The following is an 8,368-nucleotide window of genomic DNA, read 5'->3' as shown; positions in this document are numbered from 1 at the left end:
GAAAAAGGCTTTATAAAGCAGTTTAAGGAAATCAACTGGCCAATACCATCACAATGCCAACAGATGCAACAAATAGTCACCTTGGATTATACCAAACTCATGATTAATCTAGAGTGGGCCAGATGTAGCAAGAGACTGAAAGGATAATGTCAAAGGGTTATTGCCACAGAACCAAAGTCAGAAGACCCAGAGCCATAAGTGGCAAGACTCCACAGTTGAAGGTAATGTTAAGCAACACCAGCAACAGTGCCAGCACACAACGATCAAGTCTAACTGCATCAGCTAATGGCACGTATCACCCCAGCTATAAAAATAGCTAATGAAAAAGTAATTAGCAGTGTCTGGAACTGGGACAAGGATAGACAGAGAAAAAATAGAGCTGAAGCTAGAATAGAATGTTATATAGAGATTGGATATTAATCATATTAGAGAGCTATAGATAGAAATAAACCAGATACAAATAGAAGCCAGGAAGTTAGAATAGAATGGAAATTAAAATTTCACTCATATTCTAATGCTTAAGTGATACAATACCATCATACTAAAACCATCTGCTTCTGACCTTGTTTGCACCATTATAATTATTAGAAAAATCTCTCAATGCAAAGTGATTGGTACTGTTCATAATTTATTTCTTTTAGTAAATATATTTACATGTACAACTGTTGACAAAATAAGACTTCAATACTTCATGAGGATGAATTAACTCATTTAGTCAAAGTTTATTTTGTAAAATATTTTACTCTATGCATTTTATGATTGTGCACGTATAAACACTAGTAAGTCCTTACTTATGTCCAAACAGTACCATGATGTAATAAATAAGCTATGCCTTAACTACTTGTATCCATATTTCCTTATTTCCATATAGTAAATAAAAACAGAAATCATGGAAGAGAAATATTCTGCTAGTACAAAGTACAAGTGAGATCAATTCTGGAGCATAGAGAAAAGACTATCATAAAAAAAAAGTCTGATAGTGAGAAATAATTCTTTAAAACATCCTCAAGCTCCCTACGCTCACCTCTATTTTTCTACAGAGGAAAGTGCCTAGAAATATATCAACTACTAAAAGTAAAAAGAAAAGAAAAGATTATGAGTGATGCACAAGAGCAAACATAAAGAAACCACAGTAAGTGCTGCACGTGGATATACTGTAATTACTTGATTTGGAGGCTGAAAAATTCTGAATATAAGCATAGTAGATGAAATAATATGTAGTTCAACAAATGTTGTCATAACAGAACTCTTTTAATGCAACTATAAACAATATAGTGGTGTATTTTTTTTTAAAAAAAGGCAGGGCATTTGTCTGTTCAAATGGAAATAGTCTATTATTTTACATTTTTTAGTTATTTAAGAGTTCTGCATTCTACCATTGTAAACTTTATAGTACATACCTTCTTAACTGTTTTAAAAGTCATATTTCATATATTCCTATATCCTATATCAGTATTTGTGCTTCTGACTCTGAATAACTGATAGCATAAGATCAGAATTAAGAAAATACTTTTTTGTAGATTTAAAGTTATTCTTTCTCCAAGTATGGCTCAGCAACAGCTTTTGACTCATATATTATATAGTCCTTCTCATGAAACATCATCACCAGAATTTATACTAAATACCATTTATAAATTTGTAAATAATGTTCAGCAATAAAGTATATGGATGGTTCAAGAATAAAATATATAATGTTGAAGCAAATAAGTATACCATTATGGCTAACAGGCATCAGTGATTCCATCAAAATATGGCAATATGGCATGGACCAAGAGTTACAATATTATTAAAAGTAGGCTTGTATCTATGGCTAAAATTTTAATTCAGCAAATTCAAGCATAAATTGATTCTAAAGCATGCATTCTAAAATATGGAAAATAACTTGAAAATCATGGTTAACCTCAGGGTTTATGCTCTACAAGTTGAAAGCATTATACAATAAGAACAACATTTTTTTGGCCTTTATCATTCTTCTATACTCTTCTATAAGTTTCCAACAAGTATACTACATTATGCATTATCTTGTACAATATATGCTGACCCATACTTTATTACTTCAATTAATAAACTATGCTTTCATAAGGTACAACAAATCACTAATTTATAATTGATATTTTTCATTTTTAAAGTTTCATCTTAATTTTTTATATATCATCAATAGGTCTCCATAGCTGCTGTATTCTTTCACTATTTTGCACATATATTATTCTACTTCAGTACATCTTCCCTTCTCACAAGCAAATCTATATTTGTAAGAATAGGAATAGATATGCTCATCATGAATTCTGAATTTTGGGTTCCTTGACTATTAGTGATATTTGGTGAGAATGATTCTAAGCTTGAGAATTCATTATTGACGTTTATTATTTGAGAGAGAGAGGGGAAGAAAGAATATACTATTTTCAATATAATCTTAGTTGAGGAATGGCCTCTCTGATCAGTTCATATTAAACTTTACAAATTGTATAAGTTTTTGGTACAAACTGAAAATATATCTGTTCAGCAAGAACTTTGGTTTAATGTATGCATCTCATCTTCTATTTTAATAGTGAAGATCTGTATCAGATCCTTCTCTGTTCTTAAAGGTAACATGTTTTAAAATGGCAAAACATTTCTTTATTTGCTACATTTTTCATAATACACAATTCCATGCAACTCTGGTTGGTTCACTTATAAAACATACAAAACAATCAAATAATACAATAATAACAAAGAACAAAAGATAACATAAACAGGGCAATAACCAAAGCAAAGTCATATCACTTTGTGGGCTTCAATTGCCCTTGCCAAATGCATGCAGGAAGAGCCAGTCCTTAAAGGTCTCTTGAAATATCAGTAGAGTGGGGGCCAATCTAAATCTCAGGGCAAACCTCATTCCAGATGCAGATGCTTTGGCAGAGAAGTCTCACTTCTCAGGATCCCAATAAATGACGTTGCTTAATTGAAGGAACCTGAACATACTAATCCTGTTAGATCAAATTGACTGGACAGATACTATGGGGGATTCATTCTGGAGTGTTTCTTTAAATGGCTATATTTCTGCATTTTCATCAGTGAAAGGTGCAAATTAGAAATGTTATGAATTACCAAAATAGCTAGCAGACAGCAACATATTCAACTGCTGGTGAGTTGAGAAAGCTCTAAACCCCAATTTCCACACCAGAAATTAATGGATGGGGGAAAATGAAGGAATACATAAATGAAAGATAATCAATTGAACAACAGACCTAAAAATAACCTCTGGCAGGATTATCTTAGATATAAAACACTAAGCTGCAATTATATTACCAGTATATGTGTTGACTCAATCTCTTGAAAACAATCAGCAAAATTGGTAAAACAAATTCCGTACACTCATTTGGACATTTCAAAACACATACTTCTTTACAATAAGTACAGCATATTTTCTCAGAGCAGCAGACTGATTTTTGAGCTGCCTATTATTATCTTATTTATCATCTATTAAATTATATACATATACATATACATACACATACATACATACATAAAAATTCCAGTAATGGGAAAGTTTTGAAATAATGTTCCACTACCAGAGAAATCCATCATCATTATCAGGCAAAATATCATGGCTCCCAAGACTCAAATCTGTCGTGATGGAACGAAGAAAACCAAGCATACTCCATCATCTTAATGTGCTATTTTGTACTACTACTATTAAGATTTCCCAGTCCAGTGTTGTCTAGTTCTACTTCTATTATCCTAAAATCAAATTGTCTGGAGATTATGAAAGATAAAATCTGATATGTTTGGAGGGCAATAGATTGGAGAAAACTTGTAAGAATTTCTTTCTTGCCTGATTTAAAAAAAACTGAGTTAAGAAAAGCTTGATCAGATAATAGGGTGTTGTGTTTTTTATTTGTCCTATGTGGGAATGTATCAAATTGCCAATTGCTATATGAGCTGATTATTGTCTGTGGGAGCATACAAATCATATATGAAAATATATGGATTGGACTTCACAGATACCTATTTCTATTCTATGTATTTGAAAACACAGCATGCAAGATACAAAATACTTCATCTCACTTTTCTCCTCCTGTTTGATTCCTGAACTCAGGGAATTCACTGTGCTTCTTCCCTTTCCCATTTTTTCACTGCTTGTACACATGACATAAAGATCGAGAAAACTTAAATGCAGCCTATTGTTATGTCCCGAGCCTTGCAAACGGCTCGGGCGTTTGCAGGCAGTCCCGGGCAGGTGCAAAGCTGCCCGGGACCAGACAGGCTGTCGCCAGCGCCGTGCGCATGCGCGGGTGCTGGCGCGGGAAAAGTAACACATTTACCCGGGAAGCGTCTATATAAGAAGCTGGGAGGTTTGGGGAGCTGCTGAAGCCATCTACTTGTAAGCTGAACGCTGAATAAAGGAAACTGAGAACTTCAACTGCTTCTCGTGTCTGCTTCCCGCCAAGGACTCAACACTGGCGACGAAGGTGGGATGCCTTGCACTACCTGGAAAGGAAGAAGTGTAAGCTTACCCAAGGAGTCCTGAGCGGCGGAAAGGAACGGCGTCGACTCGGCAGCTGCCCGCCAATCCGGTGCGCATTCGGGGGTAGGCTGGCTGATAGACCCGTCTCCTGAAGATCTAAAGATGGCGAAAATCGGAAGGCTTTCGGAATTCGACGTCTCACATCCAGAGCGGTGGGAGTCATACGTAGCCAGGGTGGAGAACTACTTCAAGGCAAACCAAGTGAGGGAAGAGAGCTTGAAGGCTGCCACCCTGCTTTGTGTTTGCGGTCAAGACGCCTTCGACATCGCAGAAAACCTTGCAGCACCTGTTCCAGTAGAGTCTGTCAGCTACGCAGATCTGAAGAAGCTACTGAAGGAGCACTTCCACCCCAAGATGTCCGTCATCGCATGGCGCCACACCTTCGAGCAGAGGGATCAACGGCCCGGTGAGTCGGCCAAAGAATTCATCGCCGCATTACGGAAGGCCGCCAAGCACTGCGAGTTCAAAGACCTCGAAGAACGACTGAGGGACCGATTCGTGTGCGGGTTAAGGCATCGAGATCTACAACAGAGACTTTTCGCTAAAGAAGAACTGTCCTACCAAGATGCCTTAAGGGAAGTCACCGCAGAAGAAGCAGCAGGCGGCGCTATCAAGAACATGCGGCCGATCAGAAACAGTCCAGAGGTTGCATCCGTGCACCAGGAAGACGCCCAAAGGAACTCCGAGGAGGATCCGGACGAGGAAGTCGACCGTCTCCACCCCACGACGGAAGAAAAACAGAAGGGAAGCTCTTCAGCTCCGCCCAAGTGCATCGGCTGTGGAGGTTGCCAGGTCGCCACAGGAGAACCGACTGCAAGTTCCGCTCCACTACCTGCCGGGCATGCGGCAAACAAGGACACATTGCAGCTGTGTGTCTGGGCCGACGAAAGGTACAACCTCAGGAAGAACCGCGCCTGAAAGGTACCAGATTCCCCAGCCAGAATAGGGTAGGGTTTTGCGCTTCGCGAAGAAGCATCCTTAGGACAGGCACACACAAGCCAATTAAGAAAAAGCTGTCACTCAAGGTGAAGCTACAAGGGGTTCCATTATCTATGGAACTAGACACAGGGTCTGCCTTTTCAATTATCTCCTTGCATACATTTAGGAAGATTTGTTCCGGTAGTGGAACTCAGGCCAAGTTAAGGCCTTCTGACATTGTGTTAACAGATTTTCAAAATTCAAGAGTGTGTGTTAAGGGGGAGGCCACCCTTAACGTGCAATACAAGAGTTTTGAAGGTCCACTAGACTTATTAGTAGTAGGGGGTGAACGAACGAGTCTCATAGGACTCGATTGGTTTGAGGCCCTGGGGATACACGTCACAGGACTCAACAGTTTACAAACACTCGACCTACAGGAAGTCTGCAAAGAATTTGCAGATGTTTTCAGCCCCCAGCTGGGCACATTCAAAGGACCCCCTGTGTCCTTAAAGCTAGACCCCACTGTCACTCCCATTAGAATTAAAGCAAGAAGGGTCCCTTTTGCTTTAAAGAGTAAAATTGACACTGAGTTAGACAAACTGATCAACAGGGAATCCTAGAACCTGTTGATTCCAGTCCTTGGGAGACCCCCATTGTCACGCCTCTAAAGGCAAATGGGGATATTCGCATTTGTGCTGACTACAAATGCACTCTGAATAAGGCATTGCAGCAACATGCCTATCCTGTTCCTGTGGTCAGTCATATTCTGGCCTCCCTCAAGGGGGGGCGCGTTTTTGCAAAGCTTGACCTAGCTCAAGCGTATCAACAGCTGCCTGTTGATGATGATGCTGCTATAGCTCAGACTATTGTGACCCACAGGGGAGCCTTTAAGGTAAAAAGGCTGCAGTTTGGAGTGAATGTCGCTCCTGGGATTTTCCAAAGCGTAATGGAAAACACACTACGGGGTATACCAGGGGTTTGCTCCTACTTTGATGATATCTTAATTGCAGGAGACTCCACACACATTCTAGCTGAAAGGCTAAGGGCTGTTCTGTTAAGATTCAGGAAGTCAGGCCTCAAGCTCAAAAAAGACAAATGCAAGATTGGGGTGCCTTCTACTGAATTTCTGGGGTTCAAAATTGATGCTGCTGGGATTCACCCTGCTGAATCCAAACTGACAGCTATTTTAGAAGCACCTAGGCCAAAGTCCAAGGCCGAACTTCAGGCCTTCCTGGGCCTCCTGAATTTCTACAATTCTTTTCTTCCACATAAAGCTAGTGTAGCTGAGCCTCTTCACAGGCTACTAGACAAACAAGCAGTGTGGCAGTGGTCACATACACATGAGGCTTGCTTTAACAAAGTCAAGGCCTTGCTCACTTCTAACAGTGTACTTGCACATTTCAACGAATCTCTTCCTGTGTGCATCGCATGTGATGCGTCCCCTTACGGGGTAGGAGCTGTCCTGAGCCACCTCAGGTCTGATGGAACTCAGGTTCCTGTTGCATATTACTCCAGAACATTGTCTTCTGCTGAGCGCAACTACGCTCAGATAGACAGGGAGGCTCTGGCTGTTGTCGCTGGAATTAAAAAATTCCACGATTTTCTCTATGGCAGGCATTTCACGGTCTTTACTGACCATAAGCCTCTGCTGGGACTGTTTACCACACGTAAGCAGACTCCCCAAATCATTTCCCCTAGAATGCTTAGGTGGTCTATTTTTCTGTCTGCATATGATTTTTCTTTACTCCACAAGCCTGGGAAAGAAATGGGCCATGCTGATGGCCTCAGTAGATTGCCTCTGCCAGTAGTAGAAGCTGACCCTGCGCCAGCTGTCAACATTCTATCAATCCAAGCCTTGCCCGAGCTCCCTCTTTGTGCCAGGGATGTTGCCGCTGAAACAGGTACAGATCACACACTTTCACGTGTCCGTTCCTGGGTTTTGTCCGGTTGGCCTGAGCACTGCCCTAGTCCTGAGTTTCAGAGTTTCTGGTCCAAAAGAAATGAGTTGTCCCTTTCTCAGGGTTGTCTGCTTTGGGGAAACAGAGTTGTCATTCCCTCCTCAATGAGGACTAGGGTCTTAGAATCCCTCCACGAGGGTCATCCTGGCATTGTTCGTATGAAGGCTCTTGCACGCAGCCACTTGTGGTGGCCTGTTTTAGATAAGGATATTGAGGCTCAGGTGCATGCATGCCACCTGTGCCAACGATCTCGCCCAGAGATGCCCCAAGCTCCCGTGCATAAATGGGAGGAAACGCAGTCCCCATGGTCTAGGGTGCACATTGACTACGCTGGGCCCTTTCAGGGCCAGTTCTTCTTGGTCCTTGTTGACAGCCATTCAAAATGGCTTGAGGTTGTACCTGTCTCTTCCACCACCACTGCAAAGACTATTCAGGTACTGAGGGGGATTTTTGCTGCACACGGGCTTCCAGATGTCATCGTGTCTGACAACGGCCCTCAATTCACTTCCTCCGAATTCCAAGCTTTCTTACAGGCTAAGAAAGCATGCCACGTCTGCACCCTTCCACCCGTCCACCAACGGTATGGCTGAATGCATGGTGCGCATCACAAAGGACGCCTTGAAAAGACTCACCTACGGGGACTGGCATCACAGGTTGGCTGACTTTCTCCTTTCTTATTGCACCACACCGTCCACTTCTACAAGGAGAAGCCCAGCTGAACTTCGCTGGGGGCGTCAACTTACTACTAAACTTGACCGGTTGCATCCGGACAGACTGCCTTCATCTACCTCACATCCTAGGGCACCTAGACAACTACTTGTGGGTGCCCCGGTTTGGGCTCGCAATTACGGGCCTGGTCATACCTGGGTCCCCGCTTCTATTTCCAGGGTCACAGGTCCTCTCTCCTACGAGGTTGCCCTGGACAACGGTCGTGTCCTGCGTCGGCACATCGACCAACTCCGCCCTAGGCGGGACTTTTCAGATG

Source organism: Crotalus tigris, unplaced genomic scaffold (assembly GCF_016545835.1).
Source record: "Crotalus tigris isolate CLP2741 ecotype Arizona unplaced genomic scaffold, ASM1654583v1 scf7180000024506.7606697, whole genome shotgun sequence".
In the NCBI taxonomy this organism is placed as follows: domain Eukaryota; kingdom Metazoa; phylum Chordata; class Lepidosauria; order Squamata; family Viperidae; genus Crotalus; species Crotalus tigris.
Note: the sequence above shows the minus strand (reverse complement) of the source record.